Source organism: Anopheles funestus, chromosome 3RL, assembly GCF_943734845.2.
Source record: "Anopheles funestus chromosome 3RL, idAnoFuneDA-416_04, whole genome shotgun sequence".
Classification (NCBI taxonomy): Eukaryota; Metazoa; Arthropoda; class Insecta; order Diptera; family Culicidae; genus Anopheles; species Anopheles funestus.
The window spans coordinates 2,614,010-2,638,890 of record NC_064599.1 but is presented as its reverse complement, the minus strand read 5'-3'; the positions used below and the strand labels follow the sequence as shown (position 1 = coordinate 2,638,890).

General features: G+C 41.6%; 1 protein-coding gene across 1 annotated transcript in view; it reads left to right on the top strand.

Annotated features, from left to right (window-relative positions):
* Positions 1–12,339: 12,339 nt before the first annotated feature.
* LOC125771157 (protein yellow-like) overlaps positions 12,340–24,881 on the top strand; it is a 486,298-nt gene continuing 473,756 nt past the window's right edge. Inside the window, exon 1 of the mRNA XM_049441543.1 lies at positions 12,340–12,343. The gene's annotated coding sequence lies outside the window, so the exon portion shown is untranslated. The remainder of the gene's footprint in view (positions 12,344–24,881) is intronic.

Sequence of the window (24,881 nt, the reverse complement as noted above, 5' to 3'; positions counted from 1 at the left end):
CACAAGAGACACACCACTGTGTGACACATTTCGAAGTGCTTTTCAAAAGTATCGTATCATTCCGGTGTGCGATGGACGGACATGGGAGTAGGAGATGAAGTAGAAATGAAAGCATACGTGAATTTTATTACTACCGCGATTATAATGCTACCCGAGCATCATGGGAGACGAGCTGTAATCAGTGGCATACAATTTACCACAGTAATATTACGATGAGGAAGAGCGAAAAAACGCGTACCAAACCATTCGCTACGGTGGAGACACTCCCACGGGGAGGTATTTAGTTGAGAGCAACCTCGTCAGCGTACGGAACGAAATGGATGGATGGGTTCGTCTGCGTTACGAAGATCCCATCCCGCAACCCCGAGACACGACACTATTAATCATGTATAATTTTTAATAAACACAACCCACTGCAGCATCCAACAGCATCTAACCGGGTGCTTGACGATCCTCTAAAATGGTGTACCGCGCACGGGGAGCACGTGTGAGCCCGAGTTTATGCGAAGTATATGTGCGGGATACGGAAGACACAATGGCTGCAAGTAACAGCCAACCGGGTAAGAGCGTACCGGGGACCGGAAGGCCACTTTTCCTCGCACAAGAGCGCTGAATTGTGCAGAATCATTAATCACCGATATTACACTCGGTTGTGCTTAGTCCTTTGCTTTTCCTTGTTGCGCCGGGATTCGTTTACCTTCCAAGAAAAAAAAGGGGGTTGTCTATACCTCGGCCCATTTTCTCTCTCCCGGCCCTCTAACACCACCCCAAAAAACCCAACAATGGATGTAAGCTGATGTAACAATATTTAACACATTTGAGCACCATGTCGCACAGCGCAGGAGAGAAGAAATGTCATATATTATCACCATATAGCCGGTGAGGTGACACGGGGCATGGCGAAAAGACGAAGACACATTGGTTGTGGCAGGAAGTGGGCAGAAGTTTTGCAAAAGGACGCCAGTCGCAAGGTGACAGCGTAAAGTACTTCCGGTTTCCGGTTGCACAGGCTGGCAGTTCGGATAAACTTCTTCCAGAGCCCTCTTGCTCTTCAGCGCTAAATAGCAAAAGGAGTGCTCCGGCACTTGGGTGCCTCCTGGTCTCATGTGTGACAGTGCGGTTTTGATTTGCGTTTGGCAGGTTTTTAATTTATCACACTCAGGCCGGACACTTACAGTGACCACTTGTTACCAAGGATTTGGAGGAGATTCCTTGTTTTTTTTTTGTTTTTGCCCTTTTTCCAAGGATTTTCTTGAGGTTTGATCGGCGATTAGAGAATGATATGAAGTAGTACGGATTTAGCATCTATTTGAAAAGACTAAATCATACCTTTACTATCTCTTCAACTAGTCCAAAACAGTATTAAAACTTTCATTAATTTAATTACTAAACCTCCATTCAGAATTTGGAATAAAACTAAAACTCAACTCTTCAGGATTTAATGCAGAACTCGAGTAAATTACAGCAGTGAAATATTGCCCATTTAAGTCACATTTTCCAAAATCCTATTAAAACCATCCCTTCACATTCGCTCAATTGATCTCACGCCTAGAACACCGATTCACCGTCCATGTCCTTAAATCTCTCCATCTAACATCCCTTTTTAGGTGTACATTAACCTGTCATAAAAAGGTATATGTTATTCCCCGCAAACCGAACCAACTCCGATGGGCCACTTTGCATTCGATTTTCTTTCCCCTCCTCTTCTGTCTCTTTGTGTTTTCCCTCTTTTTTATAATTTTCATCCAATTTTCCGAAACCAGCCCCTATCGGTCAGTTTCTGTTTCGTGATTTTTTTTTTGTGTTAGATCAAAAAACCTTCCCGGGTCTTGCTACTAAAAAGTGCAACGCAATGATGCGTGCATTCCCGTGCTGGGAAGGGGGAAAAATAAGCCAACTCTTCTTCAACTCTTCTTGAAAAAAAGGAACCGACCAACCGACCCTGATGGTCATCATCGTTTCGGAGCGCTTGTTTATCACCGTGCGCGTTATCGTTGCCCGAGCGACTGCGTCCGGGGCCCGAGTACCTACTGCCAGGCGAAGGATTTCATTTACACCGTTGGCAATCGGACGGTCACACGCACGTACCCGTGTCCCGGGTGAACCGGACTGACCAGTCGAAAGAGCAAAAAAAAAAGAAGGGAGTTTATGTAGCGACCAATCCATTTTCCAGCTTGTTTGTGGTTTCCCTCCTGCTTTTCCCTCTTTTTCCGGATCGCTTTTCCCATCCCGGGTCGTCGTGTTGAAGCTCATAAAAATTCAGCCATGTGTTGAATTACATTTCCAAACACTAAAACCCACAAACGAACGGGGCTGTCTGGTGGTCGTTGCTGAAGTGCTGGACCGGGCACCGGTCATTTACGTAAAGCTGCATCTCGCTACATTTGCTTGCAGACGTCTCAATCTTTAGTGCAGCTTCTGGTTCTGGGAAGAATTATCTCCCTGGTGTGTGTAGTGTGTAGTTTTACATTTGACCAAAAAAAAACAACCCCATCCTAATCGAATGCGGCCAGTGAGATACGAGGGAATAAAAGTTCAAGCAACAACCGAAACGAATGTCGATGGTGCTTTGTTACCATCGCCTAAGTGATGCAACCGGTTCGGGAAAAATATTTTAACGATCTTTGACATCGTACAGCTGAGTTGAAGGACACTGAGAGAGTCCAAACGATAGGGCAATCTGGTGAACGATTTTATGGAGATAGTAAGGTCACTTGTTAAGCATGTACTCTACTTAGAGAGTGAGTTAAAAAATGTTTTAAACCCGTAACATAATTTATAAAATTTTGCATCTGTTTCGGGACCTGATAATTGAGAAGCGCAGGAAAACTTCCATCTCATTACAAATGCACCGCTGTCAATCTTCAAAGTAAGCAAACATACTTCTCCACATTCAATGCTAATGAGCAAATGTATTAAAAATGCATCCTTACAGTCGGGCATCTATTCAGCGATGTGTACTCTACTTGTGTCTCATGATTGATACATCACAATCAATTACCACGTCAGGAGAAGCTAAAACTACGCACTTAAATAAATCACACTTTCACCCCTGTTCCACACTAATCATAAACCCTCCTCCAGAGCTAAACAACTCCCATTTAAGATGCAAGACAACCAAGGCTTCCAATCAGTGTAATAACTTAATTGATCACATTATTCATTCTGAGCAAGTGCAACTCCTACGGGTCACAGCACGAACTCATCTTCGTAAATGACTAAGGAAGGCTTCAAACACATACACCAAGAAGAATGTGAGTTCTTCGCCAGCTGGGAAATCGTAGAAACGGGAAAGATCGAATAACGAAGATCAATACATCCATATGGCAAACAAGCTAAGGTGGAAAGAAAGCTGCCGGTTAGTGTAAATAAGGATGTCCTAACTCCCGTTAGCTTCGGATCCCCGTTAGTGCTCGGGTAGCATCCTTCGAATGCCGAAATCGTTAAGCGGCACAGGACAAACAGGACATTAAAATCTCCGATCTCCGTGTGGATGACGGAAGCAGCACGTAAAAGAATAAAAGGGTCGCCAGTGTAGCGTTACTTCAGTTGGCATATTTACATAATTACACATCCTAATAGATTTTCATTAATAACGAGAAAACCTCCGACCGCTTTCCGACCGGTTTTTTTTTTCTTGTGTGTGTGTGCCGATTACCTCGTATCTGTTAGCGACCGAATGTGCCAGCTGACTGCATGTATTTTTTGGGTAAAAGGAAGGGTTCCTAGTATGGAGGGACATGTGAAACATGTTCCATTTGCTAGCATTGTTGCATATCGGTTTGTGCTCTTTTATGGCAAAATAGGGAACAAATATGGACACGTTGCGCTAAAGGTTAAGATCCACGAATCCGGTGGTTGGCACGAGTTGTGGAGCGTGCCAAATTCTAGCCGAAAAAAGGGAAAATGTTGTTGTATAAATCCGGCATTGTATTTGGGATGACTTTGAATATTTTTCTTTTATTTGAAGGGATTTAATAGATATGTTTAAGTCAACCAAAGAATACTTCTTTATTCTTGCGTTAGGTTATCTCATGTGAACTCCATATACCATTTTTCTCTATTATTGGAATGTCTTGAGACAGAAGTTGATCAATTAAAATTGGAAAATTGAGCCATGATTGAAGTTAAATATTCTTGAACTTTTTTGGTCTCCTTTGACATTAAAAAAACTATTATGACTTTAGAAATGAATTCTGACAGTTGTTGGAATGAATTTTCAAAGTTCAATTTCTGTTTCATTTTGTTATGCAATATTAGATTTTAACATCCTTCCCATACTCCTTACAATCCTTAGCCGACAGTTATTCCTAAACATCCTGAACTCCTTGCTTTCGTCTACAATATGACACATTTCCATCTGCTCCTGTGTTTTGCTGCAACGTTCTCCTCCTTCGCAATCTCAAGATCGCATCGATACCGTAACACAATGCACGCGTCATGTCGCACGGAAACAGTTAAACGTAATCCGATACACACCTCTGCCTCCGGGTTAAATCTACATCTTCCGAAAACAGCTTTAATGACGATACACACACACGCCAGTTGTCCTTGACAGCCGGGACGAGAAGATGCAAGCTGCGTTCGCGTAAAAATTATCGCGATCGAAAGCTGCGTGCGTGAGCTCAGCTTTCATCGATATTGCCCGGTTCCTATAGGTGCTCTTGACCGACCATGGCCAAAAGCCATTCGGAGATTGTGTTTAACAATAACATGCCCTACCCGGACAAGGAAGTGAACGGTAACGCACCCTCTCGATTGGTTTGGCCCTTGTTTCTAGCCCCTTTCGATGCACGGGCGACTGTTGCATCTGGTTGCACCTTTTCGCTCGGTTTGCGGCTCAAATGCACCGTAATGTCCTTGCCGAGCGCCCGTGCCGAATGTGTGTTGCTGTTGTGCTGCCGTTCCGATTCGTTTCATCCTTTGCGTCACTCAAATATTTTGGTGCTCACAAATGTTTTCGTCCATTTTCTCATCCTTGTCCGTTCGCTTTGTGTTTATGCATCCCTTGTGCCCCTTGGCTGTGTGTATGCGTTCTGTGTGATGGTTCTGTCCACATCTGGAAGTAGCTCGAGGGCTTGCCGCATAAGTGAAACAACGGGAATAAAAGATCATTGAACTCCGAAAACCGGGTCATGTTTACTTCGATTTGAATCTTTAATTTCTGTTTGTGAAATATTTATTTTGGTTTTGTATTAAAAAAATTAACTTAAATATTCAATTTATTATATCAAACGAATAACAAACTATTTTTGTGATTCGATTTTTATTCCTTTATTCAAACAATATGGAACGCTTGGATAAATTGAGTTCCCACATCATTTGACAGCTAAAACTAAAGGACACTTTGACAGTTAATTTTCAGTTAACAACATTCCACAACAACCGGCTGTCTTATGAAAGTAATTACATACTGATGATATGTATCCATTTGTTTTGAAATTCGGTAGAAAAAAGGACAATTAACTTTTCTTTCTACCAACAATATTGCAATCGTATGACCCTAATAAGATCTTCTGTTCGTCCGACCACGTCAAACACGTTCTCGCTAACTATGAAAGGAACCATAACGCACGGAATAAAACCATATTTTTTCTCAACCATGACAGCAATAACACACCGCAAATTATCGAATGTCGGCAAACTATCAATTTTATGCCGCAATTCGTTTGTACTGTGGAAAGCAATTTGTGTGAGTTTCTTTCCTCCTTTTTCTCTCATTTAAGTCTCGGTGCGTGCGCATAAATGATACGCTTAATTTCACGGTCAAAAGCTATGCAACCGCTCATCGGAAAGGTGAATGATGTAGTTTTTTTCTTCCTTCACCTTTATTGGTACTTCCTAGCGAGATCCTTATTGTACTGCCTTGCTTGTACTGTTGATGCAGTCTAGCATAATCGCCATATGATTTGCCAGATGTTCTAACGGCATCACACTACACCGGTCACAGACATTACTCCAATAAGGCACATTGTATCGGAAAACAAACCGATGACAGCGAGAATGACATGGGCGCAGCCCAAAACAACGGAAAACAGCTGGAATCTTTATGTTTCAGTATGCACGAATGATCAATATCTTCGGGCAGGGACTTTAACGGCTTCGATAATTGCACATTTGTTGATCATAGCTTTGTTGATAGCTGTAGAACAAATTGTGGGAAACAGTTAAAACATAGCTCGGCTTTGAACTGTAACCTCAAAATGACCACACGCTAACCTCATTAACCGGTGATAGATGCTTATTATCGGTTGATAGGTGGTTAAACAATATCTGGGAAATTTTATTTGACCGAAAACTGTTTGACTCCATGAGAAAAAAAGGTAAAATAATTCACATTTGGAATTTCTATAACTATTCTATTTTTAGAGTAGTTTTTGATACGTTAATAAAAGTAGATTTTGTTTCACAACTACCAATACTGCCGGTTGCATTATTCTAAACGAATTACCTTCTTCCCAAAACCGACTAAATTGTATATTGTACTTAGCAACTTGCACCCAAACAGGTGCACGAGCGGAAATATCCCTTTTACACCCCTCGTTGTTGATGGATTCTAAATAAACTCGTTACGACACTGCGAGTGAATTGAATTTTTCCCAGCCCGTTACTACACAAAACACGTATAGCTTAAACTCCACCAAACAAAAAAAAAGCTGTACATTTCCGTGTAAGGGTAAAAGTTTTTGCTTTTTACCTAACTCAATTTCCTTGCTGACGAAAACCAATTTTTAGTGCAACAAAGTGACGAACATATTTTGTGCATTTCCTATGATGTATTTCATAGATCAGCTCTTTTGATTTTTTAGTACATAATTTAACAAAGAATCTGTTATAGATTGCCACAGTAAAAATTACGATGTTATTTACGTTTCAAAAACAGAGTGAGTTATGGTCGAGGTAACGGTTGCCTTCAAAATGACTTTAATTGGATGACTAGTCTTTCTTTCAGCGGCGTCCCGGTGGTGCATGTGATAAAAGGCGCCGTTTCCAAACGACAGCGCTGGGGTTCAAATCCCATCCAGACTGTCCCCATAGCAAGGACTGACATCCGGCTACGTGGTAAAAATAAGTCTAGAAAGCCAGAAATGGCCGGCTTGACCTTAGAGGTCGTTAAGCCAACAAGAAAGAGAGAAAGAGAGAGAGAGAGTCTTCAGCTGATACTCATATGAGTTTAAGTTGAGTCTCAGCTTATACACGTATGAGTTTAAGGTGTAATTCTTCGTTCGTTATTTCCATTTAAATGTTTATATATGTATGTAGATACTTCAAAGTTTGCATTCCTTCGAACTGTTTTAACGTTTACTTTAGCCTCAAATTAGTATACAAATAGTTTGTATCCTATCAGAATGATTTATTCTGCAAGTTTGTATCAATTTATCTGTTCGCTTTGTACGCTTTTCCACTATATTATCATAAATATCATATTCAGAAGCTTGATAAATCACCTACAAACCCTTACGCCCTGCTGAACGTCGTCACTACACCAAACCATTACTCGCTTTTAGTGTCGAAAAATGAATTGTTTTAGCTCCGAACGTGTACATGTAGATCCAAAAAAACCACGAAATCTTAACCGCACACGCTAGCAAGCAAACATTTGTTTATTTATTCATTATGCAAAAAAAATAGGAATCGCTTGCTCATTAAATATTAATACACACCGATTGCGGCAAGCCACACCGGACCGGATCGGGTTACTTCCGGATTTGCCGTTTCGGGGTCTTAAAAGCAAATGTCCCTTTAATGTACACGCGTCTAAGGATTGGGAAATGGGCATGCGTCCCTATGCGACATGACTGTGTTGTCGTTCACCTTGACCGATCAGATCAGAAACCTACCTACCATTGCGGGATTGTTGCTTCTCGTACGTCGAAATTCTTCCTAACAAAAACACGCTCCTCAAGGTAAGGTGCGCCTTTGCTAGATGCGACAGAAAGTGTGAAAGAGATGGCAATAAAACAACTGCCTCAAACAGGGGATGAATGGGGGAAAATTAAACAAAATATTCTATCACTAGGAAAACACGAAAAACAATTGCCCTACTCGTGCGCTCACATACACACGTAAACATTTCCGGAGGTGCAAGAAACCTAGAAAGATCCATTCAATCCAGGTCCCCTTTGCAAAACGGATCAGTGTTCACAATGCAGTAATTCACCCGCCCGGCCACGTTTCGCGTTTCCTCACTCACGGGAAACACGTAGCACGGAGCGTAGGGAAAGTTAATTGTATTCCCGCGCCATGTGTTTTATACACCATAATTAGGGCCGCGACATTTCGTTTGCGTCGCCTTGGTACTGCCGCGTTGAGTGAGTGCGTGAACCACGGTTTGGTTGCGGCTCGTGGCAACGACCTGGACGGTGGACGAAGCGGACCCCAAGGCAACAGGACGAAACGCGTGAGCGGGCACACTTTTTTACACCACCCGCTCCCATTTATCCTTATCGCTCGCTTTGCCGCACTGGTAATGAGTATTAGAATTATCAGTTTCATTATTTTTGGAGCCAATGAAGGTGGTTTTTCCCTACCACCGGAAAACAGCATGGAAGCAACAAAAAAACAAAAAACTACTCGAAAAAAAAACAACAAAACAATCCAAACTCTACACACCCTCAAATAGGAGCAGGAAAACCCACCGAATCCGTGGATAAAAGAATGAAGAAAAAAAAACACTCACGTACCAGCTCAGCATGCGCTTCGGGCCCACACGTACTATTTTTACGCGAGTTCATTTAGCGTAATCAACGTTGTTGTTGTTGAATTAAAAATTACGACCAGCTCAAGCGAAAGCGCACCGAGCCGAGGTGAGTGGAAATTTAAATGCAATAAAAAAACATACGCCATCACCTCGCGGGACCATCAAGCCGACACACAAAACCCACTCACGGGGCGCTTGCATACAAATGCGGAAAATATCCAAGGGGCTAATATTTTCTTCCTACTTTCAATTGTTTTGCCTTTGAAAATTTTTTTTTTCTACCATATTGCTTAAGAGTTTTTTTTCTGATTCATTTTCCCGCAAAGAACAATCAGGATGCATAAAACAAAAATTACCTAAAATCATGCTCTCGCCCGCGACAACTGGGCATCTGATGAACACTGAAACCCGTGGTGAATAAATTAGGTTTTATTGTTCTTGCGTTCTTGGCCGTCATCATCGAAAAGTGTCAGGATTTTGTAAAAGCAGAAACAGGGTTGTGGTAGTTCGTTTTTTTTTTCTTTTTTTTCAACCGTTATCTAGGGTAATGCGCTTATCTTCCAAAGGTTAAGCGTTAAATAAATGTAAACGTTAGTTTTAAAGTACCTTCATTAGTACAGAATGAAGGCAGAGAATGGTGTCGTGGGATTTTTAAAACTATTTTATTATGCATAAAAATGATAGGAACGTATAAAACACAAGTCCTTGAAAATATGTCGATGAAACCATTCTAAAGTAATTAATATTTTTATATGTTTTTTAGATAATAATATTTTCTTCTTGTTTTTAATCAGCATTTGTTACTTCTGTGTTTAACTCATGCTCTTATTAGCTATTTTATTTTCTCTTAACTTCATTCATTGTTTCTCCTATTTTTATATTATTCTTCTTTTCGTTATTTCCTTTATCAAGATTTTAATGAGATCATTACTTTTTTTAAGTTTTTGTTTTCATTTTCCTGTTCCTTTCAGTTTATTCCTCTAAGCATTTACTTATTTTATCCTAGACATTTTTTGCACGTCTTGCATGTTTCCATTTAATGTTTTCTCATTTATTTATGTTTCTGCATAATCGATTTGCAATCAAGCATTAGCAAAGTCCCGACTTTGGAACGTTCTTCGAGTTTTTCAACCAACAGACATCAAGTGTACAACATCAACAATATACAACAAAAAACCCTAACCACCTTAGACAGACAGAGAAGTCACTTGTTTAACGCTGGCACACAGTTACTTGAGCAAAGCGGTCGATATGCTGGACGCTGTTGCAACCAGATTAAAATTGTACTTTTTCCAATTGATCCCTTGGGAACTGCACGCCAGGAGCTCACGTCAAAAGTCCTCGACGGTCGATGCTGAACGGTGAGAGCAGTCCAAGTCCAGTCGTAGGAAAAATCCTCCCTTCAATAAGGGACAGCAGGGAAGGTATCAAGTTCATCGACACGGTGGTACGCGAGGTATATGTGTTTGAAAGGATCAAACGCAATTAAAGCCCTACGATCGTCATCCTCGTGGGAAGACAGTTGGTCATTCTGTGAAGGGAAGTAAAACAAAAATGGAAAAGAGATTGAGCATCACGAAATGTACAACTTTAAATGACTTTTAGAAAGTGTTTTATTGCATCTCTTTTTTTATATCTTTTCATATATGATATGAATGACTTATATTTAATTAATACCAAAAATTCTTAGATATCTCCAATTTCTTATATTTTAATGACTAGTTCTATTCATGTACGAAACTATTCTGTTTTTCAGAAAACTCTTAAATCCGAGCTTATATTGACTCACACGAACACAACATTTACTTCGTGCAAAAGCGTAGAAGCGTTGAGCTAAACTAACAATTGCTAAAGTCGAAAGTCACTCACCCTGTTTTGCTACTTCACGCTCTAAATCCCTTTTTGTTCGGCAAGTGCAAGTGGGTCTAGACTTTCGGCGGCACTACACAAAAAGTCCTTTTTTCACATGCCACCCAAGAAGCGTCCCCAGTACAATTGTGGATGATTCACTTCGCTGCCGAAATCGATACGTCAGTCAACATATTGGCAGTAAATAAAACCGATAAGGGACTGCCGACAGCCCGACCCAACCGAACGCACCAACGATGGACGTGAAGACATTCGATCAACAGTGTTCGAGTGAGTGGATCTAGGTTTTTTTTTACTTTGATTCTGCCTTCTGTCACATGCAAGTACTCACCAGTAAAGCAGAAACAGTACAGAAAGGATACTGAGGAGATGGAGCCATGCATGTGTCCTCAGACGACACCGTCCCGTGGTCGACATAACGACACTCGATGCCGGTGCGTAAATTCCTCATGGGAGCACTTTTTTCGCTTTTTGATTTACCAACCCATCAGCTCGGTCCATCCGTCCGTCAAGTTAGCCCGTTACGAACACGGCTACCGGTAAGTCTGGCGAGTGTACACGCACACCGAGCGAGTAAACACGCATCAGGACACACAAGGGAACTGATGTGGCTCCCAAAAAGCGAATGACAGACGAACGTCTCATTCGTACAGGCGTCCTTCCGTTTTTTCTGTGTCTTTGCCGTTGTTTTTGGGAACCATTTTCAATTCCGTTTTCTATTGCTCCTTAGAGGCCAGATTGGTGAAAGTGCTCGATGATTTAGGAGCAGAGTTTTGAGTCGAGCTTGAAGTTAGTTGCTCCGTCCCATAGGACCTCCTCAGGAGGCTGGGGGTGGGTGCGAATCGTTCTGAATCGATAGATAAGCAAGATGAACACCGATAGATGGGGTTGAATGTTTCGATGCTATCTCCCTGAGCTTTGTGTCTGCGTGTTTATGTACCTTTGCTATTTTTACCGTGAACTTCCAAAGGAACAATGGTGCTTCAAAGGAAGATGTACTTTTAAATTGCGAAAACATGCATTGCTGCTTTGCAGGCTTCAATCTTTTTTACAAAAACCATTGTCAATCACGTGCTAGCTGTTACCGATGCATGTCATAGAGATGGATTTCAATCAACTTTTTTTATAGCCAAATAACTTTTAAGTTAAGCTATTTTTTTTAGTGAACACCTTGAATATTCAAATATTTTGTATTTAAATAATACTAACAAACTTTCTTCAAACTTCAATCATTTTAGACACTTCATAACTACTCCTGAAGCAAGATCTCCTCACACAAAATGCCACCTACCAATGTTTATTCAATAGCAAATCTTGGCAATCCCTATTTCCACCTCTTCCCAATACCAGCTGCAAATATGTGGTGCAAAGCATCTTACTGACAAATTTCCCTCCCATTATTAAAAATTATTTATCACCTTGCGAACGAGACCCATGCGAGGACATGCACGCTACCGGTTTTCCTGTTACCGGCCGGGGGTTTGCAGTTATAGAACTTATTACACGTTCAATTCCCTAAAAAAAGGGGTTAAAACTTATTCCACCCGGAAGAGACCAACCAAAGGGGAAGGGACGCACCGTGTTATGGTTCGTTGTGTGTGGATGTGTTTGAGTGCAAAAAACAACCCCGAAACCCCCGTTACCAGTTTCAGTGAATTCCCAGCCGTGCATTCATCATCACACGAGCAAACCCCCACGAGACAGGCAGGGTGATTGGTGTTTTTGGCCACTTTCGAATCCTTTTGCCACGTGTGCGATTGGCTAGGTGTGTGTGTTTATGTGTCTGTTGCAGCAACACTGTCGAATGGAGTTGAAATATGGCTCTAACTGGTGAGAGCATTTTTAGCGATCAAGGTTGTTAAATCGGGATAAACGATGCATTAATCACCTTACGAAAAGAATATTATTTCTTTCCTGAAGAGTATATTTCTTATCCAACTAAAATTTAATTCTGGAAAAATAAAATTATTTTTATATAATTTCATTAAAAAAATTCTTACACTTTAAACAGCTAAACACTCTAATTTGAACAAAAAATCTGATCCAATATAAAACATTTCCTATTGCGTCAATCAAAGCGACACGTGCCCTTATCCACCTGGTCACGTTTCCTTCAAAACGATTCTTCTCCTGTTCTTTCTTATCCATTTTTTCGGGGCCCTTCTTTTCTGCATCATCCTTTAGGATTATGTTTTACTCTACGTTCTTTCTTATCAACGCACCATCAGTCTAACCACCAGACGCAAAAACTAAATTATGCGTCATACGACTGCATGTTTATCCTTCGAGTTGTTGGCGCTTTTCCCCTCTCAAAACAATGCTTCGAACGATGCAAAGAAATGGTTCGTGAAAAAATAAAGGTGTTCAATAACATACGGCACATGCTAATAGGCTGCGGCAAATGTTTCTCCCTCGTCTGCATTTGTAATGCACGCTCTAAGCTTCCGTTATATTTCTTCAGTTCCGTACAACCCATATGCCACACTGTGTCTTTGTGGCAGCAAGGACACGGACGCACACCAAACCCAAATTGTACGAAAACCGACCCGACCCGAGCGAGGAGAAAGTTACAAACAAAAACAGGGCGTGGAACGAAATGCAACGGGTGCAACCTGATCCGCATGCTGCACGCCGAACTGCAGGGAGAGTGCATATGCATTTTTTTCTATTATTATTTTTTCCGTATTTTCTCTCTCCTCTTCACGTCGCGTTTCAAGGGTTCGAATTTAAAATCGATTGATGCAGTTCATCATCATGAGCTCGCAGATGACGTCCGGAAGAGCCGACATTCTGGATGAAGGAGGGTGAAAAAAACGGGCGTTTTGTTTTACCGATCCAATGACGCTTTTCCCCTCGATACTATTTCCGCCAGCATGCGCAACTGGTTGATCGGTGGAAGAAGAATGACAAAAGCGGGAATTCCTTGCACAGTGAAGCATCGCTAGCTATACATGATCGAGTGTACTTTAACGTTATTTCCCTCAGGAATCATCATGAAAAATAGAAGAGAAAAAAAACCTCCATATGGTAAATTAAATTTCCTTTAACAACTAGTAATATGGCATAAACTCATGTTTGTGTTTTTAAATCATACTTCACTTTCCTTCCAATTGAACAATAATCGGTACGAGACAGTGCATGCAACTGTTTTTGTTTTCCCAAAAAAACACTCACTCCTTAAGCATCTGCACTCATCGCTTTTCAGCACTAAATGATCTTCATAAATCCAACACCCATTCGGTGAGCGCAAAAGTCAATGAGTTATTTACCCCGGGAACGGATAAACTCCCCGGGAAACTCCATCGTAGCGGATCATGCTCGTTAATTTTCATTTCCGATCCTACCTTCGGCCCTTGCGGTACTTTTCGCTCAGTTGTGGAAACTCCCCGGATGGATTTATTCGCACTTGCTTTTACTGCACGATCTGCTCTGTCTCTCTTGCCGTGTTCCCGAGGATGCTCCAACCATCGGAAACCTTTAAAAATCAACTGCGTACAAACAACATTCGAGTACCGGGAAGCGACGACTCCAGCCACTATAAATTATTTTAATGCAAAACTTCTGCTCGACCCGACATCATTAATCTCGTTTATCTGTCCATGGGTGCTGGATGGATAGAGAGAGAAAAAAAGGATAACCATGTAGCGGTAAGGTTTCCACTTCCAAGTGAAGTTCGCTTGCATCTGCTTGGATTTGCAATGCGTTTTAATAATGAAGAGCAATTGTAACAATGCACAGTATTTTAACCTCTTGAAAGGATGTTTTTTGGAAATTTTTGTCGAAAAATAACAAATTTAATAATCAATATTTGTTTAAAGAAAGATCTTGGTAGAGCAAAACAAATAGACCAAATGTAAATTACCAAAAAATTAAAATCGCCTTTAAAACTTCCAAAAGCAAAGAATTCCAACACTCGTTTAATCTGCAACCATCTGTTACTCAAATATGGGCCAAGGTAACGCATATAACCTTCCGCTACCGAACAAGAAATTCACAGATCCTCCGTAACGGAGTGTTAAGCGCATTCGACCACCTGCTGACGATCGGTGGTGGTGATGATGCTCGGTTTCAGGATTTTGCATCCACACATCTTGTCCAGACGGGATGCACTGCATCGTCTACGCTAACATCCAGCGAAGGAAGAGAAATGAACGCTTTCGACCACCAGACGAAACCGAAGGCAAACCATGAAATGCAACGCAAAAAAATCCAATTACAATACTCTATTATGAATGCCAATCAATCAGCAATCCGAAAGGAAGAAGCAACACAAACCAACGTCACGATTATCCCCGACAAGGACACAGGGAAGTTCGACGAGAAGAAACAGTCTACCGTAGGTAAGAAGTCTTCTTAAAGAGAGTTAGAACCAAAGAAAAAACAGAAGATCGACCAAGCGAGTCATGCCGATAAAGAACAAGAAGCACACCGTAGAAGGATAAGAAATTGAAACCAATATATCGATAATATCATTATTCGGAATGTGCAATGTGCGCAATGCATGCTTGCATTTTTGTCTCCCTTCCGGACTCGGTCACCACCCATACCTTTCAACACGGATACGGAAGCGAGAGTTCAATTCCTCTGCTAAGAATGTGTATGGATCTTTTTTTTGCCATCGCCAATTCCTCTTCCTCACTCGCAGCAGCTTTATATCATTGCTGTGCGTTCTTTTTTCCTGCTACTGCTGTTGCCCCATTTCGAATCGGCAACGAATCGTTCCACAGCTGCTATGCCCAGGGAAAAGATTGTGTGCAGCATGCACCGGGCACAGACTGGAGCTATTACCGGATATCGGATTGGGAATCCCCAGCAAACGATAGCAACGTCGGACGGGAGACAAGATCCCGTGTCGGAAATAACCATCGACCGAAACCGAAAGGCCTTCAACCTACTGCAGCAGGCAGGCGGCAGTAGTTTATCGGTGAAGAAATATTCAACCGATGGGATACACTCCTCACTAAAAAGGGCAACGAAGAGGTGGATGGACCACATCATGACGGCTAGCAAACGGAACGAAGAAACGACGGATTTCCGGCAATCAGTTCCCGCAACGTTATACAAGGACGGTAGCATTGGTTTTTTGGGGGTGGAACGTGGTACCGGACGGTACCGGGTGGCCGTATCCTATTACATTGATTACATTGTGCGGGATGCATTTGTTGCATGATGTCTCGATACGAGAATCTGTTTTTTTGCCTTCTTTACCTAGTGTATATAATGCTGCAATGTGGCGTTTTTTATGTTTTCATTTAGCAAATGCAGCAGAAAAGCATAAATCGTACATATTTGCAGGTATGTTTTGTAAGAAGGGTTTTGGAGAAATGAAGCGAAAATCTTTTTTTTTTTTGTAAAGATGATGTCTTTTTATGGTTTATAGTTACTGTGGATCTATCCTGACGCTTCTGAAGGTAGTATTACTGTCATTGAGTAACTTTAGCGCGGCTAAGTAATCCTACCACATTTCTACCATATCTTTAAACAAACTAACAGCCATCAATGTGCTTGATCAACCGGTATTATTCGCATGACGTGACCAGCGTATTGAAGGTTTCCATGCTAAACTATTATACAGCTGATAATCAATTAAAAGGATCACCGACTATCATTCTGATATTTTTAATTCCCAAAATACTATGTTTAAAAATTAAAATAAAATCCCATTCCGTTATCTACTTTATATATCTGCGTATCCAAAAATTCCCTTCGTATTCCTCACGGTCGTAGAATAAATCCCGTTTGCAACAGGAGGACGCATCCTTACATAAAAAAAATCCAGAAGAGACACACAACAAGTAATCAAGGGGAAATATACTGTCAAATCTGTCCAGCTCATCAACCACCACACTGTCTGTCTGCCTCTGCCCGTACCGTGTGCGGTACGGCTTATTTTGCTCCGACAAACGTTTTTGGGATGATTCAAAAATTACGTAATGCAAAAATTGTTAATTTTTCACCCCCTTCTTTTCCTATGAAACAGCTAGTAGGATCCCCCCTCTATTATTTACTTAATAGTTTAAATATCACATGTGAAGCAGGACAAACGAGAAATAATTCGAGGAACTAGGACACCGAAACGCCTTCTACAAGGGCAATCGCTTTCAAACTCTTGCAAACTAGTTCAGAGTTATTTAGTTTTTCTTTATTCTTATACCTTTTTTGTTGCTTTTTAAGAATGGCCAGGCTGTATTAAGACTAATTTTTACGTAGCCGGATAGTCAATCCTTTCTAATAATGGTGGGTATTCTCGGATGAAACCACTCCGACTCTGACGTATAAAAACCGGATTCAACTTCAGGAGAAATCCTCCGGAGTTTGAATTTCTTTGGATTTTTTCAAATTTTACTCCGGAGTAATCCGGAGTTGACCTCGAATGATTCCGGAGTTGACTTCGGTGAAGCATCAGTTCACTCTGGAGAAATCTCCAATTTTAACACTTCGTTAGTGGCCGGGCTCAGTAAGTTTAACTGTTTGTATAATCTCTTAAATGGCTTTTAAAACCACAGACGGATTACTCCGACAATTGATGAATTACCCATCACTATTTCCTATGGTGGGACGGTCCGGCTGGGATTTAATATCCTGTCTTGTCGTGCGGAACTAGCGCCATTTATCACATACACCACCGGGCCGACTCCTTTTTTTTCTTTTTCCACCCCTTCCGTGCGCGTTACGTAATAGTTAGACGATCCCTTATCCCTACGGGGAATACGATTTGCAATGCTCCGATGCGGTACAACGCCAGACCGTTCGCCTTTCGCCCTGATTAATGTTAACTGATTAGTGAACTGAAATTGTCATTGCAAGTGACAGTGCGTGCTGCCGAGTGTGGGAATCAAATTAGCTCACCCCGAATCCGGGAAAACAGGCCGGTTCTGTGCCTTCATTAGTGTTTGTCCCATTCGGACGGAGAAGTAAGCGTTAGAAGCAATCTGCCATCGAACACGACAATTCGCACTCAGTGTATGAAAAAAAAATCCATTCCATTTATTCAGTTGTGAGATGTGTTTTAAAAAAATACAACAATAAAAGCAGCCGAAACAACAATCACAAAAACGCTTTGGGGGAGAATTCTGCGTTCTTACGCCCATCATCCTGGCGGGCGACTGTTGGTGTATGTATTTAATGGGCATATTTCGTTCCGTCCGATTATGCTTGCGTCATCGATGCCAGTATGAATGGAATGGGGCGTGGGAGCGAATGTTTAAAACCACATCCATACAAGGCGGCCCTCGAACGCTTCTGCCTGAGAAAGTGTTGCTAGAGATGAGAAAGGAAGTGAAGAAACAATCGGCAAAAGTGGCACGCCATTTTTTACTTCCGGTCTTGGAAGCTTGGAAGGGACAGTAACTGTTGAGTTGAACAGTCGCTGTGGTTTATCGTGTTTGCTGGAGAATTTGAGAAACTTAAAAAGTAATAACAAAAATAGAAAGAATCCTTTTGAAAGGACATAACTGGGATAAAGAGAAAAGAAATTTTAGTTTACTTAACTTTTACATAAACATTTTAGAATATTTTTCCTTAAGCACAATGAACGTGATTAGGATCAATTGCTTTGCCCTCCGCTTTCTCATACGTCACGACTATTACATAAACCTCTGCCACATGACTTCTGCGTGCGTACGTTTCGTTTCTACCCCAAAAAAAACCTCAAGATAAGCACACTTCGAATCAGATCAACAAATGAACCCTAAAACCACCGCTCAAGCGCGTACGTCCCACGTCCCCTTTACGATGTCGATGAGATTTGGTTTTGCATGCATGAAAAATGATCTCCATTACTATCAGACGCCCGAGTTAATGATACACCGAAAAAAATCCAATGGGGTTGAGAAACGTGCTAAAGAAAACACTCACCCTCACGCATTCGCTGCACTACCCCCCTAAGTTCTGCCACAGAGCACACACGAGGACGGAAGGATAATTAGTACGACAGTGGGATATTCTCTTCTCAGGCGGTGGAAGAAAACGGAGAACCCGGCACGTGTGCCAGTACTTAACTTCAAAACAGGAAAACAAAACACCACACGTGCCCATGGTCAATTGCGTCCCTGTGTCTGCTTGAATCTTCGGAGGTTAAACGCAACGTCACCCCATCCCTTCGCTGTGTAATAATGGTGACGACACATCGGTTCTTTACTTTCGCTTCCTATCGAATCGTGCCCTTCAAGGCGCGTACTTTTGCACAACAACTGCACACCGTACACACCGCAGGAAGTCAGCCAAGTCTTCACGCGTCTCTGCAGTCTCTGTTGATAATTAATTTTAATTATCCTGCACATCCTGCACACCTTCGCGCTAGAAGGTAGATAAAAATCTTTTCGTGCACGTTCTACAGACAAGGTACTTGAACGCCGGTTTTGCGCAAAAAAAAGGAAGGTGACAGCTTCTTCGCTTTTAAGTTTGTCAATTTGTTTTACTTTAATGTGACAGCGGTGTGCCGTACAGTGTCCCTTGAGTTGCTGCTGGCCCACCGCGAGGAAAGATTATTGATGACACGTTAATAAACCTCGGGGCGTTCGGTTTGTTACCGTGCCAAGAAGGGAGTCTGGACCGGTGCGTGCCGGGGGTTAATGAATAGAGCAATAAATCTTTTGCTGGGAAAGCTATGGATGAAAGATGGAGCGGAATGTTGAGTAAAAGAATGACCAATAGCTGAAGAAAGGAGAGGAATTTGCGTGGTTTTTAAAAGTAAAATCAAACTCCCGCATAATGAGTGAATTTGTGAAATACTTTGGAAAACAGATAATGGGTTTATTGTATTTATTTAAGACAATTTTATTCTAATTATTGAGAATCCTTGAGAATTCTGAAGTATGGAAATATATAAATTACCTCAAGCAATCGAAATTTTTTTAACTTGATTTGTTTCCAACACATTCTTGAAAGCAAATTAAACCAATTTTCTTTTTGCATGAGTATCAATCACATAACATTATTAATCAAATTCAGTCCCGTTTAAACTATCATTATTCGAGAAGGGCTTTCGTCACTTAAAAGTCTTTCCATGTATCCAATCCCTTTTATTACCTCCCAATTCATTAAGTTAAGATCAAATGTTTTTTTCATTGGCTAACGCTTCTATTACAAAGAAAATACACTATTCTAATGCATAACACTTGCTTTCAATCATTACAAAGTCTTCATTCGTCCGAATTTACATTCATCCCCATCAACAACCCACTCGCATGATCAACGTCTATTGACAAATATGACTTGACGAACTCGAAGGTCGCGCATTACAACTTGCAACTTTCTTTGTCAAATTGCTAAAGGAATGCTGGGGTTTTACAATTTCCCCCTAACAATAATAACCATCTTCATACCTCCTTAAACCCGCCACCGACAACAATGTGGCCGCCGAACGACATTATTGTCTTCGTCCGAAATTGGTGAAATGGTTTGAAAATTACGCACCTAACTGCCACATACTGAAGGCAAACGAGACGAGGTAAAAGCTTCTATTGTGTTGCCGTGTGGCTTTTCGCAAATAAATCTCCCACCCCGAAAACTGCTGTCATACTGCTGGTGAAAGTTGACAGGTTGAGCATCCTGAGAACGAGGGTGACCCAGTGGAAAGTGAAGTGGGTCATGTAGGCGGAAGGAATATTATTGGAGAATCCAAGAAGTGTCCAAGAAGTGTGGGAAAGAATTCTTGAAGAATAGATTCAAGAATTAGAATTTCGACCATGCCTTCTGAAACTAATATATCGAAAATTATAAACAATTTTCCATCATATTTTCGCCTATGTTTTCACGAAACATATAAAACCCAATATATTCCTTAAAATGAACAATATCCTCAAGCCATTCTAAGAAAAGTCACTATTCTTGGTACAAAAAGAAAACATCTCTTTCATATTTTAGCCACCAAGTCAATGCCAGCCTCAAAAGGGCTTAAGTGCCCACTCTGCTGCATGGTGGGGGGAAAGGGATGAAGTTCTCCGGATTGGCGCCGTCATCATCATCGCCATCGTCATCAGCGTCTTAGTACGTTCGGGCCATCTTCCGCTATGATTTAGCTGCGTAATGGAGTTTAGTCATTAATTATATTCAAAGTTGCCGTAGTCTGTTGCCGGATTTACTCGTCATTTTTTTTTTGTCCCGTAACTATGGATTTCCTACTTCGTTCACTACTCCATCGATCAGGAGAAATATGTTAAGCGTTCTTTCTTTTTTTTTCGATTGCAACCACTTTTTGCTTTTAGCAAAACTGTGTTCTAACACTTTTTGCACTATGGAAAGTGTTTCTCACAAGCTACAGAAGCTGCTCTAGCGTACTTTAGCTGCACGCTTTATACGATGAAATTTGATTCGATTTTAAAGTTTTTTTCCAAAAGGGTTCCCTTCCACGATGCGCGGTTAAACTAGTGCAAGCACTACTGCCAGTTGCAGTGAAAGTCCCGAAAGCATCGTGGCCGGAACTAAAGTGACACGAATCGAACGATCGATTGATCGCTAAAAGCATCCAAACGCTTGGTCCAAAGCTCCGAACTGAACCGGCGACGATAATGATGGATGCGGATGGAAAGTAATTGCGAAACTTTGACTCACGCCGTTAATTGATAGATGCTGTCGAAGTCATTGACGCGCAAACCTTTCCAAATGTCACCAAAAATTTCGGCTAGTCATGGTGCGGCTCTAGCTGGCCGGTGGCTTTAACGCATCGGTTTTGTTAACCGCATAGTTTGCCGGCATACAAGAAACTTATCGAAACACCCGACTCTCTCATCTTTAAATGAAACCCCTTTTGCTGACAAGAAAGGTGCCCGGAGGGAGGAAAAAACACGAACCAAACTACACCATAAGAAACCTTTTCAAAACTGTCATTTGTCGGGTGGTTGAGTGGAAACAAAAGACTCTACGGGTCTTCAAGTAGTTATCTTCGCTTATGAATGAAGCAAAAGCGAATAAGGGATGTGTAGAGAGAAATAGAGAAATCGGAAGCTTCTTCGACAGGACAGGAAGAAAGATATCGATCCTACGATACAACGATCATCCATGCGGTGAAGGCGAATCCAGCAGATACATAAAAAAGCTGATGATATCGATTACCATTTTTGGCACGAGCTATAGTTTTATGTTTTTTACTGTTCGGTTTTCATTGAACAGGTATTAAAAAAAGAATTTAAAATATTAGCTTTAATGAAGCTTTAAACATCTTTTTATATATTAAAAATTGAAGCGTATGAAAATATTATATATTTTTTGCTTCTCTGTACGATAAAATGTGCAACTAACGATGATTTAGTATGGTGCAAAACAGGATGTATCATATCCGATTACACAATTAATAACTCTCCACATGTTAATCAGTGCTCACTGGTAAATCAAAAACGTGCTTCTTGCCACTTTTCTAGCTCAGTGTTTATTAAAACGGAAGCAGAAACGTACAATGCAATTTTTATTCCTTGAACACACATCACTTCCTTCCGATCGGGTTTTTTTTCACCTTCCCGCAGGCTATGTCCGACTCAATAAAAAGTATCGGAACCATGAACGGTTTGGGGTAAGTTTATTAAATTACACTTGAAATTTTGTAATTAATACCATCCGGCAGAGTGTCGATTGTACGTGCTCCCAATTCCAGGTTTTTTGGGAACCAAATAGGCGGAAGAATGCACTTGTGACTTCCTTGTACCTCCACCCGGCGAACCGGGAAGAACGTTCGAATCCGGCTTCCTTCCTGTCCAGCCTGCTTCCCACGTGACGAAACCTGCGGGTTACCATTTATTACGGCAAAACCACTCCGAGCTGGGGACATGTTTCCGGAAATCAACCCACTTGGAAGCAACAGCACGCCCATCTCTAACACATCCGATACGTTTGGATGTCCTTTTCTGCCGGCTCCGATTGGGATTAGTTCCTTTTTGGAGAGTTTTTTTTTCAATGCTTCTTTTCCCCCCGTACCAAATATTTTCACTCCGAAAGCATTCAACTTGGCTTCCTTAGCGTTCCAATCCCTAAATATCACATAACGTGCTCATTGTTTCGGTTCATGCTGACCGAATGTTTCCATGCTCCGTGTCCCACCCCCAAGACAAAACACTCGATAGCACCTGGGGTCATCATTTCCTTATCAAAATGATATTTTGAACATGTGTCACACACATACTGGTAACCTTCATTATTGACTCCTTGTTTCGTCTGTTCCCTTTTCAAATGGATCGTCGGCCTGGAAACGGAACTGTAGAGTGCGGCTTGAATGTTCAAGGGCTTCCGTAGTTCGTACCACCTTAAGACAATTCTAATCCCACGAATCTAATACCCGAAACCAATGAAACGAAACCAGTACATGTTGGGGAAAGGGCTTTTTGGATTCTAAAATGTTATTTTCTGTACAATAAAGTAATGATTAGTGTTCTGGTGAAACTTACCAGGTAAAACTTCAAGCTGTAAGTACATTAACTTCTTTGAATTGTACTTGAATCGTTGAAGTACATTAATATCTTTTGATTGTGCTTATTTCAATTTCACCGGGGTCTTCGTGGATGACTTCGAAAACATCGGATGTACATTTGCGGTTGACCAGTTGACAGCAACGATCTTGAGGTGGTAGAGGATTTCTGCTACCTTGGTATGAACGTAACTTCGGACAACAACATGAGCAGCGAAATCCGAAAGCGCATTGTTCAGGGAAATCGTGCCTACTACGGGCTCCACAAACTCCTGTGATCGTCAATGCACTCGCTATTTTTGAACGGCCGGTGCTCTCTATAGGAGAAGGCAAATGAACCTCGAGTTGTCAAAGCCTGAAGTTGTCAATACGATGGCTGGCACACGTGATGAGGATGTCGGACTCATGGCCCACCAAGAAGATACTCGTCAGCGACCCATTTGACGCACGAGACGTAGAGGAGCACAGAGAGCTCGTTGACTGGATCAGGTGGAGTCGAACCTGACGGAGATCAGATGCAGTTGTGGATGGAGGACTGCAGCCTTAGACTGAGTTTCCTGCAAACGGATTGGAGACCTGGCCATGTCTTCGGGACGTGGTCGACCATGAGCAGGCTAAGAAAGAAGAACAAGAATTGGACTTCATTGTTTGAGTATTTCTAGCACGAGTGTTTGAAAGATCTAGTTTTGTGGTGTTCGGTTCAATACTATGAATTTCCATTTTTGATCATTTTGTGAATCAACAAAAAAACAGGGTTTATTATTATTTGTCTTCTCAATGAACTCTCAACTCTTATTTTTTATTGTCCTTAAAACAACAACCCTCCGAATCTTACCCCATTAACAGTTATCAAAGAATCTCGTTGAGAGTTCATGAATTTTCTCTAGCCTTTAGCCTCAAAAGTAGCATCCGGTTCGATTGGATATGTTTTTCCAGCAAAACTTTTCCTCCTCCTGCGTATCCTATCGAACGTATCGTGTGCGACGATTTGTTGCGCGTTTTATCCCTCTGGAATGGTAATAGGTTCCGTCGGAAATTTGTTTGCATCGAGAGTGAATAATTAAAAATAAACAATTTCTACCAATGGCTAAACATTAGTGGCACGAATCGGCTGCAGCTGACGGACCTACACGGTTCGCTTTCAGTAAAAACCCTTCAATGCGATTTTAGTAAACACTTTGGGAATAATTTTCTACGGTTCTTTAAAGGGCCAAAAAAAACGCCAACCAATGCACGACCGTCACCAATAGCAACCTGATCAATTTGCGATCAATTTCATACCCCCTTCCCTGTTTGCGCGTTTAGCGTTTTGTGCCCTATCACGCACATTCCATTCTGTAGCGTCACACGTTCTTAGATCGTTACGTTGTTTTTGTTGCATCAACAAGGGTCGCACCGGAAGACCGATTTAGGCGAGTGACCGGCGGGGTGACTAACAGGCTTTACCAAACTGCCAGACGAAGCGATCCAAAACCCAAAATTTGAACACGTATAGGTCAACACCGTTGGGAAAATGAATGAAGCTTTATAATGCATTTTGATTACGGAGCATTTTTTGGGGCGGGGGGTGGACGCGTGATGCGTTTCGGCCGGTGGTAAGGTGGAAAAATTGATATTAAAGCATTATAAACTCCATTTTAACGGAAGGCCGGAACCAAAAAAAAAACGGCGAAAACAACATCAGAAACGGAACGCCTGACAAAACCCCCTCCTTGGGAATTGGGACGACTGTTGCAGCCAGTTGGCAAAATAGGTAACCAGAATTGTCACGCCGCCTGTTGGCATAGAGCCCACCGTTGCGTTGGATGTTTGTTGCTGAGCATTTACCGTAGCCTGTTCGTTGTTTTTTTGCTTTCTGTTTACAACCCCTGTGTATTTTTCACAGACCGAGGATAGGGAACAGGGCCGTGACAC